The sequence below is a fragment of the Euprymna scolopes genome, chromosome 28 (assembly GCF_053919585.1).
Source record: "Euprymna scolopes isolate OS-2025 chromosome 28, ASM5391958v1, whole genome shotgun sequence".
NCBI lineage: Eukaryota > Metazoa > Mollusca > Cephalopoda > Sepiida > Sepiolidae > Euprymna > Euprymna scolopes.
In genome coordinates, this window is record NC_136509.1 from 19,806,124 (window position 1) to 19,828,784 (window position 22,661).

At 32.5% G+C, this 22,661-nt stretch overlaps 1 protein-coding gene across 3 annotated transcripts in view; it reads left to right on the top strand.

Moving 5' to 3' along the window:
- LOC145249497 (ras-specific guanine nucleotide-releasing factor 2-like) overlaps positions 1-22,661 on the top strand; it is a 1,106,705-nt gene that overhangs the window by 104,503 nt on the left and 979,541 nt on the right. Inside the window, exon 1 of one of the 3 annotated variants that reach the window (XM_080111107.1) lies at positions 3,095-3,226. The exons of the other annotated variants lie outside the window; for them this stretch is intronic. The gene's annotated coding sequence lies outside the window, so the exon portion shown is untranslated. Of the gene's footprint in view, positions 1-3,094; positions 3,227-22,661 lie in introns of those variants that run through there. 3 annotated transcript variants of the gene reach the window in all.

The following is a 22,661-nucleotide window of genomic DNA, read 5'->3' on the forward strand; positions in this document are numbered from 1 at the left end:
CTTCCTATATTATAGGTCATCTCCTTTTTTTTTCTTTCTTTTTTTTTTTACTTTCTCTCAACTTACTATCTATCTATCTTTTTTTGGGGGGTTTTTTTCACCGCTACTCTTATTATCCTTTGCTCTACGCGGCGAATTATGTTCTTCAAAAGATGCAAGAACTGCTTCTGTCGGAGTCTGGATAAAGTTGCTGTTTGTTTTAAACCAATAAGAAACTTGTCCGCCAAAAAACGCGCAGAAAGATTTCCCTTCCTCTTTCGTACAACTGAGGTGGCTGCTTGTTTTTTTGCTGTATTCTTTGCCTCAAAACAATATGGCTTAGTTGAAAATGTTTTAGTCGTATTTTGATATACTTTATTAATTATGGCAAAGAGAATGTAGACTAAACGAGAAATATAAGACGCAAAACTCAAACATTTCATCATCGAGACTACAAATTATTCACTTGTTGCGAAAAATTAGTTTTTCAAATATCATTACGATTCAGTATTATCAAAAAGTAACGTATTATAGTCTCTTATTATAAACACAGTATTGAAGTCTATAATTATAAATAACGTATTTCAGCCTATACTTATAAACAACGTATTATAACCTATAATTATAAATATGGTATTAGTCTATAATTATAAATAACATATTATAGACTATAATTATAAATAACGTATTGTAGCCTATAATTCTAAATAACGTATTGTATCCTATAATTACAAATAACGTATTGTAGCCTATAATTAATTTTATTTAGTAGATGCTGATTCTCAGGTACACTAAATATTATCCAGGTTATAAGAGTTGGCGCTATACAAGCTTAATTAATAACCAAAAATCGAGAGGTATATTTATTAAGCAATCTCTTGAATAGGCTGGCCGTGCCAAGTTCGAATCCAGTTCGTTCCACAGAACCATTTTTATCGACACCTACATCTCACCGGATGGATAGATGGTAAATACTCTGTCTTGGACAAAATTACAAGACAATTGAAGATCCGAATTAAGATCCAGATTGTTTTATTATTTGACTCTTATTTTCACATATTTTGTCAAAAATCATAATTTATATTTTTTAGAAAAGAATGACAAATATATTACGTTTTATTCTTTTTTTTTTTTTTTGTCACAAATCATTTTCTTCGATTTGAATTGTGCTCCAAAAAAATTGTATCATACCGAAATCAATGGATCTACGTTAAGTTTGTAAAGTTTCCAAGAATATCAAACTAACGTCTGCTGCTCTGATTGGTCAGTTATATTTTAGTCATGTTTAGCTTGAAATCTACTTTCACTTTCACTTTAGAAAGTATGAGAAAAGGCGAGCAAAGAACTTTAAACAATCCTTAAATTCTTCGATTATGTATTCTATTCATGTATTTTATTTCAAAAACTCCAATCAAACAGCGACGACAATGGAACTGGCTACAGGTGCGATTTTATATGATATAATATGAGTTAGCATTTCTTTATGCGGGTTAACATTTGGCTTGTAAAGGAATTCTTTTTTTTTTTAAATATATATCTACGTATATTACTATATCTTTTATATATCTATGGTAATATACCTTATCTCGTTTATGTGCGTTTAGTTTTTAAGATATTTAACTGCATAGAGTTTAAATTAACCAAAGCACAAGCCGAATATTTTAACCACTTGTTGGTTAAACAAACAAACAAACAAAAAGCTATGTTTAATAGATATAAGTATTTGGAAATTAGCATCTCGTTTTTGTTTGGTCAGTTATCTTAGAATTCCAGGAACTTTTATTTTCATTTCTCACATTTTTATTATTTATCTTTGATTCCTGTATTTTTTTTATTTTCGATCTTTCCAATGATCCCCTTTTGCTCCTCGCCCTCTCTTTCTTTCTGACTCTCTCCATCTCTCTCTTTCTCTCTTCCCTCTCCCTCTCTTTCTCTCTCTCTCTCTCTCGGGTTCTCTTTCTTTCTTTTTCTCACTTTCATCTTCAATGTCTCTTTCATCTTAAACTAGTTCATTGCATTACATTTTTATTCAAACATAATACGATAACACCTGTCTTCGCAAAAAAGGAAACATCGTATTGATCTTCATTTAAAAGTAACAACTTTCTCTCCCCCCTCTCTCTCTCTCTCTCTCTCTCTATCTATCTATCTATCTATCTATCTATCTATCTTCATATTGCATCTTTTTCTCTTTTTCTTATAGTCACTCACTCCCTTTCTACTTTCACTTTCGCTTTCTTAAATGTTCAATTTCATATCTCCGTTCATCCGATCATTTCACTCTAAATTTTCGTCTTTCCTAACATCTGTATACTCTGATCCACAATCCACAAAAAAATGCACCATCTTTAATAAGCAAAAAAAAAAAAAAAATCCACTTCGTATCTTTTTTACTTATTTTTCCTTCCACTCATTTTTTAAATCCCTTATTCGCTCTCCTTTATCTTACCTGAATCTACCCCCTTACCTAAGCAAACCTTCATAATAACAAAATAGTATTCAAAATTACACCCGTTTCGTTTTGCCGTTTCTAATTTTTTTTCAAGATAATTTTGTTTAGTTTCTTTCCTTTCACATTATACCCGCGTCCTCTCTCCCTCTCTCTCTCTCTCTCTCTCTCTCTCTCTCTCTCTCTCTCTATATATATATATATATATATATATATATATATATATATATATATATATATATATATATGTATATATATATGTATCAATCTGTCTTTCTGCCCTTTAACTTTGTAACTATAACCTAAACTTGCATTCAACGACCATATTATAACTTTGAACAAGGAAACAATTCTACCTCAAAGAGGTAATCCATCAAATTATGGATGCGCGGGCAAGAAAAAGAAAAAAAAAAGCAACAAAACACCTAAAGGACACGAATATGAAAATAAAAAAAAGCAGCGTAAAAAAAGGACTACAAGATGTGACATTTCGGTATATTTCCTGCAACATCTTAACGATTCGAACCCCAAAACTCTTGGACAACTTTCAAAGTGACATTTTTTTTAATGATTCGATATTTTATTCGTTTATTATTATTATTTTTTTTAATTTGATAATCTGTTCAGTGTCAATGTCTTTGTGTTTACTTCTTGTCGTTGGGGACGGGGGGGGGCATAGCAAAAGCCATTCCTAACACAGAGAAATGTAGAAGAATTCAGTGTCAAAAAAGTTTGTTGTTTTTTTAGAAAAAAAATATTTTCAGTAGAAAATGAAACGCGTTATCATCTCTCTAAAAGGTAAGTGCTTTTTTGTTATTTTGTTTTTTACTTTTTGTTCCAATAAGTTTACTACTACTACTACTACTACTACTACTACTATTACTGTAGCCATCATAATCATCATTAACATTATATAAATTAATGAATTACTCTATATATATAAAGTCACGATTGTGCACGTGTTATATATACATATATACATATATACAGAGTCGCGACGAAACACGAAAACATTGAAACGTTGATCGATCTGCGTAAACTCCTTATAATGTTTATATAATTGTATTTATATAAAATCCCTGCACTTGTATCGAGCACTTTTGAAATAAATACTGGTTTTTAATTCATATTAACAATATACCTGCACTTAAATAATAAATTATATATATATGTGTGTGTGCGTGTGTGTGTCAATATAAACACACACACGTACCCCCATGTATATATATATATATATATATATATATATATATATATATATATATATATATATATATATATATATATATATATATATATATATATATACAGAACATGTTTCGTCCGAATAACCGTTCTTCACATCACACACAGCAGACATTTCAAAATGCGATTGTGGATTAATTGATTTTCTTCGGAAATCAGTCATCCTGATGAAATCACTTGAATAAGAACGAACATTAGATAGAAGGTTCTCTTTCTTACTTCAATACATACATATATATATATATATATATATATATATATATATACACACACATATACATATATACACACATATAGATATATACACACATATATATACGCACACATATACATACACACACATATATACACACATATATATACACACACATACACACATATACATATATACACACACACACAAACACACACACACACACACACATATATATATATATATATATATATATATATATATATATATATATATATGACGATGTTATTTTTTTATATTTAATATTTTATTTTTTATATTTTAATCGGTCCTCCGCTCTTGGTCGCAAAAAAGTTTTTTTTTTTTTCGATACTTTTTTGTGGCCAAGAGCGAAGGACCGAGTGAAATATAAAAAATAAAATATTAAATACAACAAAATAACATCGTTTTCATGTTTCAAAAAAAAAAAAAAAAAACCCTTCATAACCTTGAAATAACTAATCTAGAAACATACGTGGATTTTTTTAACATTATATATATATATATATATATATATATATATATATATATATATATATATATATATATATTCTTTATTTGTTTTTACATCAGCAGTAATATATTGCTGCACAGTCATGAGCATGTTTCGGGCAACTAGTTACCAGTGTAGCAACAAACATATTACTGCTTATGTAAAAACAAATAAAGAGTATACCCTGCTCTACTTCGGTATTGAGCACTCTTGTATTGATCTCGTAAAACTTTATTGGTTGCTTTACTTTTGCAAATCAACGTTGCTTAACTTCGGTGATCTGACGGGAACCGGTGTGTCAACGAGGAACCGGTGTGTCAATATTTGTTAGAAATAATGAATTTCTTTTTTCTCTCCAACTCTCCAGCACACTACATTTTATTTCCACGTCTGTTCATGCATGAGTTTGTGATTATTAATTTTTTTCATATTTTCATTTTTTTTACGGCTATCCGTTATTTTTGCATTATTTAATGCTAAATCACTGTTCATTCGATACAATTAATTGAACACAAGTCACTTTTCTTTATCCATAGCTGAAAAGGGGATAATTGTGGTTTCATTCCTTTTTCTGCAGCACCAGTACATCAATCGGGCTTTCTCTAAAATAAAATACGCATCAAGTGCGCTTGAAAGCCAAATCACAACGTAATATTAGGAAAATAAACAGATATTTTAATTGTTTGAAATTCATAACATAAATATATTTCGGAGCTAAACTATTTGGCTTTCAAGCGCACTTGATGCGTATTTTATTTTATTTTATTTTATTCAAATTAAATCAAACTCACATCTTTGAGGCTTTCTCTATCATGCTAGGAAATTATTCAGACCAGATCCATCCCATATCCTTGCATAGTCACAATTAATCCATGCATTGTGTATTGTTGCCACATCTGGTCTGTTGGAATCTGCCACAGATCTTTCACTCATAGACAGGGTCCTAAAACGAATCTCAAGTCTAATAAGTCCGCATTACCACCAAAGCACCAATCTCTGTCCCATCACCGCAATGTTTTTTTTTTTTTTTTTTTTTACAAGGAGGTCACCACTTATCAAGGCCCGGAAGCCACTCAGTGATAAGGGTTATTGCATGTACAGTACGTTGTACGTTAGTGTTAAGATTTCATAAAGCGTCTACTTAAGGGGGCGGCCCATCAGGAACTTGTTTACGTTGGACTTGAAGATATCCAAGTCAGGTGGGAAACAGGCAGACGGAACAGAGTTCCACTGGCGTGCTGTTCTAAGAAAGAAGCTTTGTTCATGGAATCTACGTTTATATTTAGGCACAGATAGAGAGTGGAGGAAATTTTTGACAGTGGCTTCAGCTAGACGGGTGTTTTTCGTAAAAGATTGGCGAGGGAGGAGACCAGAGATTGGAGATATCTGCCCTGTTTAACAAGTACTTTAATAGAATATATTCTGATTAATTTATAGCACTTGTGACTTCTCGTCATACATACTCGCGACTAACCAGACAATCAGCAAAATCCCACCCCTTCACTGTTGAGATCCCTAGATGCCGGAAAGCCTTCTACTCTAACAGTTTCTTTCCTCAGACTACTAGCCTTTGGAATTCTCTCAGTTTCCTGCTTTCCTGGCGATACTAACTTGCAGAATCTTAAATGTAATGTGAACAAACGTCTTGCTGCATAATTCTCCACAGTTCGTTGTTAGACTCGATCCAAGATAGTAGCTCCTTACGTCCGAGTGGCAATATGCCTTGTTTGGGATGAAAAAGAGTAAAAAAAAATGAAAGCAACAAATCCAATAGGATTTGAACTCATCAGTCAAATTCCATTGTCTGCCATAGTATCAATTTGGCTAATCATGCAAAGTTTATAATTATCTTAATTCCATGGAACACAATAGTGCAGAGCTGCTTCCCAGCTGATTATAATAATATCGTTTTCAAGTTTAATCTAAACAAGTTCTTGTTGTGCCATTCTCTTAAATAATTAATTTCTACCCAATAACTGATCATCACGGTGTTCACTAATTAACCCTTATTCTCAAGTGGTATCTCCCTGTAACTTCCTTTCAAAAAAAATCTATATAAAAAAATTATTAATTAAGATATTTATATAATAATAATTCTGCCCCAACTTGGGAGGTGACGTTTGGGGCACTCTCTCTCTTGCTGTGACAGAATACAAAATGTCATAGAACTGCCCATCTTTAGAATGCAATACTGCAAGGCTACTTTCCTACTGAATATTACATGGTCGCTTTCAAGTCCAATGTTAACAAATTTTTAATCGAATTCTACTCAGTTTTCACCATTACTGATCATTGTGGTAATGGTGGAAATTCATTGATTTACCCTTATTCTCGAGTTGCCTCTGGGACTTGATAAGTGGTGAAGATACAATAATAATGCTGACATATCTTAAGAGGGGCCGCTTGCAGTACACTCTCTCTCTCGCTCTCTCTCGCCCCCTCTCTCTCTCTCTCTCTCTCTCTCTCTCTCTCTCTGTATATCCCCTTATGACGATCAAAATCAAGAAATAATGCGAGTAAACCTTATTCTAATTTTAATAAAAATCCATTACATTTTTTTATAAAATGTCTAAAACTTAAAAGATCTAAAAAAACTGAAATTAATTGAAAGCAAAAGGAAACCATGTAAATATAACAAAAACCGATTTAGAGAGTTGCTCGCGTGTACAAAGTCTACAATTCTTGCAGTAGTGATAGTTTCGTAATTTTAAAAGTTCACGTTTATCGTATTTTTTTGCATTCAAACTCCCCCCCTCTCTCTCTCTCTCTCACACACACACACACACACACACACACACACACACACACACACACACACACACACACACACACACACACACACACATACAGAGTTTTGGAAGTTTTACAACCTTTAAAACTATATAATAAAAAAAGAAGAACTAAAAAATAAACTTTTAATTTTAAGTTTTTTGTTTGAAAATTTATTTTGACAGTAATCACAATTAATCCATTGCAATCACTGCATTAGTTTGCTTCAAAGAATTCACAGTAGTCCTAATGATATCTTAGGGATCATCAATTGTTTAACATTTGCAAGGATATATATATATATATATATATATATATATATATATATATATGTATATATATATATATACATATATATGTATATGTGTATATATATGTTTATATATATATACATATATATATATGTGTATATATATATGTATATATATACTTATATATATATACTTATATATATACTTATATATACATATATACATATATATATGTATATGTGTATGTATATGTTTATATATATACATATATATATGCATGTATATACATATATATGTATAAATACATATATATATGTATATATATTTATATATGTATATATATGTTTATATATATACATATATATATGTATATATATACATATATATATGTGTATATATATGTATATATATATGTGTGTATATATGTATATATACATATATACATACATATATATATACATACATATATATGTGTGTATATATGTATGTATATATAAACATATATATATGTATATATACATATATATACATATATATATATACACGTACATATATATATATATATTTGTATATATATATATATATGTATGCATATATATATGTACATATATATATATATGTATATATACAAATGTGTGCATATGTCTTGACAACTTTCGATACCCATTTTAACTGACTTTATTATCGCAGCAGTCGTTCACCACTTATTCCTTCTGCAATATATACGAAATTTGAATGGCAATAATTCTCTTCGGGGGTTAAATAAGCTCTGCAACCTTGCCCCCTAGGTTTGGGTGGTTCTATTTCTCCTGTGTCCATCCTTCTGAACCCTTCATGATCATTGTGTGTGCTATTAACCGATGCTGGTATCAAAACATTTGTTTTAAAGCGGAGGGTGGGGAGCGAATTCCAGTTTCAGTTCCTTTCGTTTTTTATAATATTCTTTCTAAATTTTTTTGTCCAGTTTCTATTTTTTTTTTCTATGAAGGAGTCACCACTCATCAAGGCCCGGAGGCCACTCGAGGATAAGGGTTAGTAGTGTACGCTAGTCATTGGGACAATATATTAGTCATTAGTAGTGAAAATTTGGTAAATCTAATTACTTAAGAGGACGGCTCATGAAGAACTTGTTTACATCGGACCTTAAAATTACCATATTGTAGTAAGCTAGAAAACAGGCAAACGGGACAAAGTTCCACAGGCGTGCAATTTTAAGAAAGAAGCTTTGTTCATGTAATCTACGTTTAGGTGTAGATACAGATAAAGAGTCAGGGAAATTATTGATAGTGGTTTCAGTTAGACGAGTATTACCTGGTTATGTGAGTTGGTTTTATTGCTCATGAATTTTCTTTAATATTTCAGCTGTTATTATTATTATTATTATTATTATTATTATTATTATTATTATTATTATTATTATTATTATTATTGGCTCACAAAGAGCTTTCACACAGGTCATCAAAGATCTTTCCTTGAAAGCACCTTGTGATGCTCCCTGGAATCTGAGTGACAACAAGTCTCCCCAGATTTCCAGTACTCTCCACCTCTTTCGATAACATTTGCAAATATATTTGCGTTATCGCAACAGCCTCTTGCCATTGATTTCTAACTGACAGCAGCCATTGGTCTCCACTGAAACGTGAGTGGCAATAAGCCTCCTTAAGGTTCCAGTTCTCTTCGCACTTGCCCAGCGGAGGTCTTATCGTACTTACTATTATTTTCACGCAGAGACGAATCAAAAATGTTCTCTAGAGTCTAAGTGACAACAAGTCTCCTCAGATTTCCAGTACTATCCGCCTGTTTCGATAAACTTTGCAAACGTTTACCATTGATTTCTCGTTGGTAATGACCATTGGTCCTCGCTGGGATTTGGATGGCAATAAGCCTCCCCAAGTTTCTAGTCCTCTTCGCACTCATTCAGTGGAGGTCTGATTAGTGCTTTCTCTCCTTGGTCTTTCCATCCTCCTTGACGCTTCACGGCTATTTGGTGTGATGCCGACACTACAATGTTTACTTGGACTACTACTCTTATCTTGATTGTAATTTCATAACATTTCAGCTAATGTGACCTCTAACCTTCTTCAGGTGCAACCTTTCGAATTTGAAAATCTTTATACCGATTTTAAGACTGAACTTTTTATTTAATCCATGTTAAAATTCTTGTGTTAATTATTATTATTATTATTATTATTATTATTATTATTATTATTATCGTCAGTAGTAAGGATTGAAGTTTCAACCTTCAGATGGCCCTGTCGGTGGGGCATTAGAATACGCCGCCTGCCCCCCCCCTGCAGAGGATAAAAATCGCTCAATGGGGGTCCTGGATATGACCTTAAACTATATCCAGTGGTGAGGCCCCAGCTTGTGGGCTTTGGGAAGTGTGGAGCCACCCTTTAATTACCATTGCTCCCAGGTCCACTCTGACCCGGAGTGGTAGTACCTGTTAGGGTCCCAACTATGGGTTAAATAGAAACCGATGTGAAAACAACAAATATATTCCATTAAAAAAATTTTTCTTCAAAATCTTTGGATTCGGCATTAAATAACCCGAAAAGGGTTGATATGCCGTAAAACAAAAACAACCAACCAACCAACCAACCTTCAGAAGATTGTTTCTGACAAAGGGAAAATAATTGTTGTTTTCTGATCAGAATCTATCCATATAACGCTTATCGTTGGCCAGTTAAAGTGGTATTTTTTGCTCCTTACATCAAGTGGCCTCATACATTGTCCGGGGCGATTTCCATACAACAAAAGTGAACAGGTGGAGGAGAAAGTGTCCATGTCTTCCTCTCCCCAAATCCCTAAGAATATGAATATAGTCCTTTAAAAATCTGGTCAAAATTAATACACCAAAAATCAAATAACCTTACAGGGGATATTTTCTGCAAGAGGAAAAAAAATGTACACATCATATATATTGCTGGAATTAACATCTTTACTTATATATAAAAAGCACTTCGTCTGTGTGTGTGTGTGTGTGTGTGTGTGTGTGTGTGTGTGTGTGTGAGAGAGAGAGAGAGAGAGAGAGAGATTGGTTGGTTGGTTGTTTTTGTTTTGCGGCATATCAACCCTTTTCAGGTTATTTAATGCCGAATCCAGTGATTTTAAAGAAAAAGTTTTTAATAGAGTATATATCTTTTTTTTCAAGTGGATTTCTATGTAACTCATACTTGGGACCCTGACAGGCACTACCACTTCGGGTCAGAGTGGGCCTGGGAGCAATGACAATTAAGGGGTGGCTCCACACTCCCCAAAGCCCACGTTGGGGCCTTACCATCGGATATAGTTTAAGGTCATATTCAGGACCGTGTGTGTGAGAGAAAGAGAGAGAGAGAAAGAGAGAGAGAGAGAGAGAGTGAGAGAGAGAGAGTTCCCTATGGACTCTGGAATGGTTAGGCCTTTTTTTTTAATTTTATACAAATGTTCTCTATATGTCTTGGAGTGGTCTTAGATAGGTTTTGTGTTAAATATGTATCGAAAATCGATAATTGAAAAAGTCCATAAAAGAAGGAACAGTCTGATTTTGACCAAAGTTAACACCCTTATACAAAATAACATCAGAATCCTCATCTCAAACATTCAGAAACGTAATCACAAATGCATTTGAGAAGTTTTATCACCACACAAGCAGAAAGGGGCCCGCATATAAAATCAACAGCAGGTTCTTTGATAAGACAGGGGGCATGTTCTAAATGAATGTTTCTGTTTAGAGCGCAATTGAAGCATGATACTTGACTTTTGCATTTTAAACTTTAACTCAAGCCATTATATATAAAAATATACTACAATTTATTGTGGACTAAAGTCACTGCAGGGAGAGCATGTGAAGCTTCTTCCCGGTGTACTGCAGTGGGTCCCGATTAGAGCAGACGATTAATCCGTTTAATTGAAAAGTGGTCGATTTTAACCAATTTCGATGACAATAAAGTTATTGCAAGTGTAGAACATTTGTTGATCCTCATTCACTCCCGGGCAACGTCGGGTCTCCCTGCTAGTTGTACAATAAGCAATAGAAATGCAGCTCATTCAGGTTCATAGTGTGTGTTCGAATTCTGCTGTACTGACTTCCACAAATTATTGAACAGCTCAGCTGTACGCTTCTTAGAGCGTTCTGCAATTGTTTGTACAATTGTCACTGGTTGCATTGAAGTTCTTTGCTCTCCAACGATTCTTAAAGTGCATTACCCGGTTCTGAACACTGTTTTTGAATCCAAAAAGAAAACTTCTTTGTTACATTTGAACCTGTGCATAAAATACCTTTTTTACTCTGACCGCTTCTCTTTAAAATTTTCTCCCTGCCTGCCAGGACCATCGTGCAGAATTTTAAATTTGATATGAAAAATCACATTACTTGTTAAAGTCCCGACCTAACTTGATCCCTAAGTTTACTCCTGTAACCTGGACCTTATCACAATAGCCCCTTTAGCTTTAGCTGCAATATGCCTTATTTTAATTGAAAAAAAAATAAAGGATTAAAAAGACCCTTTACATAAAGAGTTTTCTCCCCTTGTAATGTTTAATGGATTGAAGCAGTATATGCCCCCTCGTCAAACTTTCACAAGAAACACTCGTCTAGCTGAAAACACTATCAATAATTCCCCCCCCCCCACGCTTTATCTGTGCCTAAACCTAAACGTAGATTCCATGAACAAAGCTTCTTTCTTAGAACTGCACGCCTGTGGGTCTGTCTTCCGTTTTCCTGCTTTCCAGCTGACTACAATATGGTTGTCTTCAATTCCAACGTAAACAAGTTCTTGATGAGCCATTCCACTTCAGTTAACAAATTTACCGAATTTCCATTACTAACGATTACTATATTGTCCATTTGTCTACTGTACACTCTTAACCCTTATCCTCGATTGGTCTCTGGCCTTGATAAGTGGTTATGCCTATGTAAAAAAAATGCTATGCTGAATATACTATTAAAATCTTAGATGTTGTTTTCACCATGTTCGACAAAATATAGCTGATTAGTGACTTAATGAAGGAGGTGATTTTTTTAGGGGCAGCTAACTTGAAATTGAAATAAATCACAGAAATTGTTTTTAATATACAATTATTTGTTTATTCTCAAAATTAATTTTTTGGCATTTATAATTTAAACACAGTTTCGGGCATATGAGCCAACAGATGTGCGCAAATGCCATAATCTAAAGGCCCACAAAATCTATGCATGAAATTAGACTATATTTCAGCAATAAAGCATTGAATATTGTCTTCCAGTTGGTCTATTGTGTCTGATTTATCAGCATAGATATGGAACTTACATGTCCCCCTACCACCACTTAATCTAATGTAGTTAAACCGCATGCGCGAGGTGGCCAATTGATAGGTCCATTTCAGTAAAGGTTTCTCTCAATAGATTGATCGTATCGTTTGCAATTTGCAAACGCTGCTTGGGTGTTAAAACTGCCGAACCAAGCTGAACTCAAAATAACTGATAATAACCAAACTTGTATTTAAAGAAAATAGAGTTGTCAATTTAAAGATCGCCGGCTCTAACAACAACATCCTGCATGATAAGAGGTGTGCACAAAAATCCATCATAGCGGACCTCGAAGTGCTCACGATTAACACATATAAGAAAGAGAAAAAGCTAAGAATGTTCGCATAAGTGATTATCCGTGACTCTCGATGACATCCAACCTCCCACGGATATCTATTCTTTGGCTGGTCTTTAAATTCCTCCAAGCTCACCCAACATATTAGAAAAGGAAAGATAAAAATGATATAAAACTAGTTAACATACCCATCATTTAATTACACGTGGAGGAAGTTGTAAAAGCTTGAAATAAAAGCGAAAGCAGAACGGAAGTGAAAAGTGGAAAAATAATGCAAGATAATGAAAGTGTATGTGCAGAACGAACGAAAAGAAACGCGCGAACGTGGACGTGGAAGCGGATAAGGAATCGGAACTCAACTAAAATAAATCAATACGAATGTGTGAAATGAGAAAGTGAAAGTGAAAGTAGAAATTTAATACGCAAAAAAAAAAAAAAAAAGACAAAAACAAAAAAAAACGTGGCGAAACACGTGTGAGATTCGAATATGAAACAGGTCGGACTTGGAACGGATAACAGACTAAAAATAGAAAAGAAGATAACGAAAGTATAAAGTCGGAAAAGCGAGACACATGAGAAAGTGTAAATAAAAATGAAACCAAATCTCTATCTATATCATTATACAACCTTTGCTTGCTTGCTTGAATCTTGTCCTCGACGATCAAGCGATTCCATCTTTTAAAAAAAGGGATATGAGGTGAATTTATATATATATATATATATATATATATATATATATATATATATATATATATATTAAGCAACGTTGAACCTGGTCAGTACTAAATGAGTGACCATTTGGGACTTCCAGGTGCTGTATGTGCTCTCCGCTTATCTTAGCATTGTTCCAAGTCGTCTTAGACTTCTCCTTGCCACTAGACTCAAACAGTGCCGATTTAGGAGAGGTGTGGTTGAGGATTGTACAACCCTTCCATCACAATTACACACGCAGCTACCCCTACAGGGGGTATTCTTTGTCTTTCAAGACTGAACGAAAGCATATATATATATATATATATATATATATATATATATATATATATATAAAATTTTTCAGAATCTGAGAGATTATGTAATTATTCCACAGCCAAACAATATCGCAGCTCACAAGAGCAATGACAACCATGGTTTGCTGGCTGTCATGGCTCTTGTGAGCTGCGATGTTGTTTGACTGTGGAAATAATTCTACTTGGCCTTCGGGACGAGATCAAAGTGTAGTATCTGTTCTTCAGATGCTGCACTTCGATTTCTTGTTCTCTTTCGGTGGAGGAGAAATCCTTCACGACTGAGACAATTTTTATTTTTGTACCTTTTCTCCACGTTAAAAAAACGACCCTGGTGTCTAACTCTGTCCCGTGGGGAGGCAAAGTATATATATATATATATATATATATATATATATATATATATAGGCGTGGTTCAGAGGCTAAGGAATGAGAGTGGAGAGTTGTATGATTTGGTTTCGATTCTAGCTGATGGCACCCAAGTCATATATATTTTTTTAGTTTTGATCTCACTACTATGTATTAGTTTAAATATAATAATCGATAGAAAATTGTCTCGATAATCATAAATACGTAATCTGTATGAATTAAAATACCATATTTAGGCGTATCTTACGATAAGCCAACGCCGGGCAGTCTGCTAGCATTTTCATAAAATTGTGAGATGTGAGATCACTTAGTGTATACATTATTTGGATTATTCGGATTACTGTTCTCATCTTGAATGTTATTAGCACAACGTTTCGGTTGAGGTAACTTCCGGTCTTCTTCAGGTGTATCTTAATGAAGTCAATTATAGCAGAGTTTGAATTGCTCTGAAAAAAAAAAACGCTCAAGATGAGAACAGCTCTCTGAATAAGCCAAATAATCCAAATTATCAATCCTCCTCCAAAAAATTCAGAAACATACAACATGATCGTTTTCAAGACCAATGTAAACAAATTCTTATTGAGCCGCCCTCTTAAATAATCAAATTCTGCCCAATCACTGACATCAATACCAACCATTATGTTGTTGTTTGGATTTTTGAGATGAGGATTGATAAATCGTATTATTTGGATTATTCAGACTATTATTCTCATCTTGATTTTTTATTTTCTCAATGTTTCGGCCGATGTAAGCTCTGGCCTTCTTCAGGTGTATCTTGTCGAACACAGTTACAGTGGCTAAAGTGTTGTGAGAATAACAATCAAGGTGAAAACAGTAGTCCGAATAATCAAAATAATACAAATTATCATTCCTCATATGAAAAAGTAAGAGACACTTCTCGTGTGTCTGCATATTTCTCGCCTCTACGTGACTTACACATTAATATATATTTATTTATTATATAAATTCTCACCTGTCTGTTTAAATGTATGTATGTATGTATGTATGTATATGTGTGTGTGTGTGTGTGTGTGTGTGTGTATGTATGTCTACTTAAAACTTTCGAGAGGGACGGCGGATTTTCACGACATCGGTATTGTTTTGTAGCTCGACCCTTCGAATGACAAATATCGAAAAATTGGCTAAAAACATTCATTCCTTCACCCTCCACTGGGCATTTTTCTACAAGTCATTTCCTCTTCTTGATTAACTAGCCTTAATTTGAACTTTTGCCACTTCCGGTTTGGCAATGGATGCAACGGCAAAGACGTCACATTTTTTTTTTTCACGTTCTTTTCCTCTTTCGCAATATGGGTTCAAGCCTGCCTGCCTACTACCACTTTTTTCTTTTTGTTTTTGCTCAACACACACCTCCAACCACTAGGGCAACGCCATGCACCCGGGCTAATTTACTATAAATCGATTTTTTTTTTATTGAAATACCGAAATTCAATGACATAAAGTGCTACAATAGCTTCTAAAAAATCTAAATTTTTTAAAAATAATTTAATTACGAAATTAAATCGTTTTTGGTGCCTTTTTGTTTACTCATAAAAATGTCAGCCATTTTAATCTTTTGTTAATAGTAAAAAAAATAATACGGATTTATTTTGTTTACCCTTTGAACTTTGAAATTAATAGCTTTCCTTATTTCGTCCGTCAGTCGTCAATTCCATGAGCGATGTTTCTGACAAAGGGGGAAAGAATAATTGGTGTTTTCTGTATAACACTTATCATTTGCTAGTTTTTTTGTTTTTTTTTTAAACAGCACAATGTTTTATTTCTAGCTCCTTCCGCGTTTCATCCACTCTAGGACTCTTCAGGCTTATGCGTCCTAGAGTGGATGAAACGCGGAATATTCAGTGTAGCTTAATCACCATATATATTTTATAACTTACTAACTAGCTCTACCTACGTATTGAGCACTTTTGAAGTAAATACTTAAAGTTTACGCATAAATTTATACTTTCGTATATTAATTTTATGTGAGTAAATGAAGTAGTTATATATATATATATATATATATATATATATATATATATATATATATATATATATATATATTCATCCACATCCAAAATGAATCCCAAATCTTAAAATGAAAAATTGAAATTTCACACGAATGAACTTTATGTGCCTGATAGTGTTCTTAGACTTTATATTAGAATGTCTTTGATAAGTATTGATAATCGATAATTGAAATAATCTGATAAAGAAGGAACAAGCGATTTTAACCAAAGTTAACATCTTTAGACAACCTAATATCACACATGCAGAAAGGCCCGGCATAAAAAAAATCAACAGTAGGTTCTTTGATATGATAGGGGTGCGTTCGAAATGATTGTTTCTGTTTAAAGCACAGTTGCACTATAATATTTGACTTTTGCATTTTAAACTTAAATTCAAGCCATTATTACCACACAAGCAGTAAGGCCAGACATATAAAATCAACAGTAGGTTCTTTGATATGAGAGGGATGCGTTCGAAATAAATGTTTCTGTTTAGAGCGCAACTGAATCATGATACTTAACTTTTCTATTTGAAACTTTAATTCAAACTATTATATATAACAAATAATTTTATAAAATCAACAGTAGATTCTCTACAGTGCAATGTAGACTACAATGTGTTGTGGACTAAGTCACTGCTGGAGGCATTTGAAGCTTCCTTTCGGTGCACCGCGATGGGTCCCCAAATAGATCAGGCAATTAATCGATTTAACCGATTTCGATGACAACAAAAATGTGGGAGGGTGAAACATTCGTTGTTCATTATTCAATTCCGGGCAATGTCGAGTCTCCCTACTTGTTTATATATATATATATATATATATATATATATATATATATATATATATATATATATATATATATACTAGCAGGCCGCCTGGCGTTGCCTAATCGTAAAATACGCATAAATAAAATTTATTAATTAATACTGAAACTGAGACATGTGCATGCGAGTATTATCATCTTTTCCGAACACCTCACTTCTTGTAAGTGAAAAAAATTATTTCTCGAGCTAAGAACGAAACCAAAACCTAAAGACAGTGAGTCAAGTACGATAACCATTAGATCAGCTTGACACGATCTTCACAAAGTGTTTTCAAACCTACTTATTCTCAATATAAAAAAGCTGTCATGTTTCACGGCCGCGCATGCGCATTCGTGAAACAGTTGAAAAACAAATAAAAATCTGATGACTCCCAAGTATCAATTTTTCAATTTTGATCCCTTAGTAATCCTTTTTTCCAGATTAAAACCGATTAAAATGTTTTCCACGAGTGTTAATGCTCTATATACCAAATTCCATGTCTGTAGATAAAAATTCCTTGAGTATATAGGCTGAAAAGTGTCATCACAAACACATTCTCACTTATATATATATATATATATATATATATATATATATATATATATATATATATATATTATTATTATTATTATTATTATTATTATTATCATTATTATTGTTATGAAAATGTAGAATCTGTATGACTCATTCACCGTGATATATATTAATTTGCTTTAGGGTGTGTCTCTCCTTTATAAATGTGCATTTTATTGCCTTATATAAATTATCTTTATACACACTCGAAACAATGCTTCAAGCAAACTACAGAATGTCCAAAAAGTCACTGAAGTGTTTTGAACTTAAATAGTTTCTTTATTCTTTATATCTTTCTGTAATTTTAACACACTCTTACTAAGACACTGCTTATTTAGAAAAAATGAATGCAAAATGAAAAAGGTCTTTATTTATTAGAAATAATGTCTTTTAAATGTTGCCCAATTTTTCAGCTTCGCATATTTGTGCTCTTTCCAAAACATATTCATGACAGATTGCAAGCTCTCTGGATTGCGATTTAACTGTCTTATTTCGTTCCTGATGTTTTCCTTCAATTCTTACAGGGTTTAGAGTTTGTTAACATAGACTCTTTCTTTAAAATGTCGCCACAAGAAAAAGTCGGTGCTAATCAAATCTGTTTTGGAAAGAGCATACATATGCGAAGCTAAAAATAGGCTACATTTAAAAGACATTATTTTTCATAAATAAAAATAGTTTGAATTTTGCATTTTTAAAAGACTAATTTTTTTCATACTTTAATCAGATTGTGTTAAAATTACAGAAAGATATCATCAAAAATAAAGAAAAGCTATTTAAATTCAAAACCCTTCAGTGACTTTTTGGACAGGTAATATATGGACTTCTTATAAAAGTAAATAAAATTAAAACGGGCAAGAAGCGAAAGCAGAAAGCCAAAAAAATATGGAAGAAAAGATGAAAATAACAAATGTTTTTTTTAAAAAAAAGACAAAAAAAATGTCCACGTTTTGTTTCCTCTTGTAGTTGCCTTTTATATTCAATGAATAAATTAACGAAGATATTCAAACAGGGGAACGTGATACTCAATCTGCTTGAAAGAAGGTGTGTATGGGGGATGTCGCAGGAATTAGCAGGTGTTGATAATTCATGTGCAACCACGAGGAAAGGGCGGGGCTGGAAGCGAGCGATTGGCGACGCTGGTAATTCTGGTAGAGATGAGAAACGCAAAAGTTAGAACCAGCAAAAAAAAAAAAAAAAAAAAAAACTGATACCGCATGAAAAAAAGTGGGGGGTGTTATCAACAAGTCTCTATTCAATTTGGCAACTAATAACATTTCTAGCACAAATAACAGAAAATCTAGAAGTGTGATAAATAGAAAAAAAAATTAACCAAACATGTTTCGATGCTCAATTGTCAGGGTTTATAAGAATTTTTCAATACAGCAATACGCTAAAAATAATTGTATATATATATATATATATATATATATATATATATATATATGTGTGTGTGTGTGTGTGTGTGTGTGTGTGGTGTGTGTGTGTGTACATATGTATATATATATATATGTGTGTATGTCAGGTTATGTCATATGCTACTGGTACCATGTAACCCAGTACTACCTGCCTCATGGTCGGGTTACCGGTGACTAAACTGAATTCTCCCACCAGACTTGTTTGGTGAGGAGAGCGGCTAATCACCCTGAAGGGTTAAAAACAAGACCTTCCAAAGGGAGAATGAACCCTTTTTCTGGGTCAATGGCCAACTAGCACTGTGTGTGTGTGTGTGTGTGTGTGTGTGTGTGTGTGTGTGTGTGTGTGTGTGTGTGTGTGTTGGGGCGGAGAGGGCTCTCGTAAGCCGTGGTGAAGGCAACCTTTCTAGAAGAAGCAAATCTCTGATATAAAAAAAAACATAAAGCGGGAGACCAGTACCCGCATTAAGCTGGTCTGCAGTTTAATTTGTTGCTGGCTATCTTGCTCTTGCTTGTTGCTGGATCTCAACATTTTGAACCGAGAGAGAGACTTAGCTGTCGTACAAATCTAAGACTCTGCAACATCATCTGTGTATAGATACTCACTCAGGAATTTGTCTATTAAAATGGTCCTGTGGCGATTAAAGTCATTTTTGGGCTCATGGAATTTAAATGTCTGAGGGAGTGGCACTCGTCTGACAAGACGTTGCAATCATCATATATATATATATATATAGATAGATATGTGTGTGTATATATATATATGTATATATATGTTTGTGCTTGTATATATATATATGTATATATATGCGTGTGTGTATACATGTATAAATATATATGTGTATATGTATATGTATATATGTGTGCATATATATATGTATATATATAATGTGTATATATGTGTGTGTGTATATATATGTGTATATATACAAATATATAATATATACATCTATAATATATATATACATACATATATAATATATATACATATATATGTATGTGTGTGTACATATGTATATATATGTGCGTGTGTGTATATATACATATATATATACATATACATATGTGTGTGTATGTATATATGTATATATGTGTGTGTGCTTGTATATATATGTATATATATATATGCGCGTGTGTATGTATATATGTATATATATATGTGTGCATAAATATATATTTGCAAAGGGCGAATGAACTCTTTTTCTGGGTCAACGGCCAACTAGCACCGTGTATATTTGTGTGTGTGTGTATATATGTATTGGGGTGGAAAGGGCTCCCGTAAGCCATGGTGAAGGCAACCTTTCTAGGAGAAGCAAATCTCTGATTTAAAAAACCATAAAGCGGGAGACCAGTACCCGCATTAAGCAGGTCTGCAGTTTAATTTGTTGCTGGCTATCTTGCTCTTGCTTGTTGCTGGATCTCAACATTTTGAACTGAGAGAGAGACTTAGCTGTCGTACAAAGCTAAGACTCTGTAACATCATCTTTGTATAGATACTCCCTCAGGCATTTGGACTCATGGATTTTAAATGTCTGAGGGAGTGGCAGTCGTCTGACAAGACGTTGCAATCATCATGAATATATGTGTTTGTGTATATATGTACATGTATATATGTGTATATATACAAATATATAATATATATATACATGTATAATATATATAAATATACATATATATATATAGATATAGATATATATATATATACATATATATATATATATATATATATATATATATATATATATATACGTACATCTAAATTAAATGAAATACTGAAAATGCGTTAGGATTACAGATTATAAAGCCCAATATCAATTATCAATTATCAATATTTATTAGATGATCCCTAGCAGATAATGGAAGCTCAATATGCAAAATTTGCGATCAACATTTCTTCCGATGAGATGAACCATTCATTGAAAATCAATGGATCAAAGGAAAAAGATTTTAATAATCTTTTGCACTTTTTTTGTCAAACAATAAATTTTGTTGCTAATTCTACATAAAGTAATTAAAAATGTCCATATCTTCTATAATATAAAGCTGAACATCTGTGTGTGTGTTTGGTCACGAATAGGCTCCTATATGGTTGACTATTATAGAAAACTGATCACATATAATTATATATATATATATATATATATATATATATATATATATATATATATATATATATATATATATATTCTCTTCCAATTTTCGGATTTTAATCATGTCAAAACGCAGTTTATATCCTTTTGATGGATTGATTGTTTCTATTTCTTCCGATGAGTTAGGGGAAAAATAGATTCACTGATTGATATAGGAGAAGTCCAAATGTTTTAATGTAGCCTATATCTTTATTTGCCTTATTTGCAAGACGTGTGAATTAATTTGGTAATTTATATAAGTGTGCGTTTTTTTTATTTCACAACTACTATTATATTGATTTTAACGATATTACGCCCAGCATTATTTTATTTCAGCATGTCATAATCTTACGATACAAAATATTTGAATTATAACATATCACTTTTTTGATAAAATTGAACCTGTCAGAAAATGACGTAATTAACTATACATCTATAATATAAAGCTGAATGTGTGTGTGTATGTGTGTGTGTGTGTGTGTGTGTGTGTGTGTGTGTGTGTCTGGTCACGAATACGCTCCTATATGGTTGACTATTTTAAAAAACAGATCACATATAATGATAGAAGATGTATCGAGACACAGGAATGGGTATGTTGGATCTGGCATAATGATGATTCATTAAAATTGTGGGGTCTGCGTACGCACCTGGTCCACAAAGTATGGAAATAAAAAATTTAAAAATAAAAAAAGAAACGTTTACAAGTGTTTTTGATATAGATGTACATAATTATACTTTGATAAGTATGTTTTAACTTAAATAGGGATGGTATAATAAAATTGTGGGCTCTGCGTTCGTGCCTGCCCTCCAAAGAATGGAAATAGGCACAAACTTTAATAAAGACGTTTCATATCTATCTGCGTAAGTATACTTTGATAATTATGTTTCAGTTTGAAGAAATATGGTATAATAAAATTATGGAGTGTTCGTTCGCACCTGACCTCCATAGAATGGAAACATGTCACAAAATTTAACAAGGTTTTTTAATATAGATCCACAGAATATTGTGATAAGTGTTTCAGTGTGAACAGGTATGTTATAATAAATTATGGGGTTTATCTATTTTATTTTTACTTTCATTATATTTTGCTTTGGTTTTGATACCCCCAAATTCGAAGCTATCTCTTTACAACCGTTCCTTTTCATAACCTATCATACTTTGATAAATCAGAGTCTATTTTCTGTAGGCTGTTTTTGAACCAAGTCAACGACGGGTACTTTTGTTAGTATATATATATATATATATATATATATATATATATATATATATATATATATATATATATATATATATATATATATAAAATATATATATATATATAATTATGGAACATAGGTGTAAAGGTAGAGGATGTGAGCTATATTTAGTTTAATT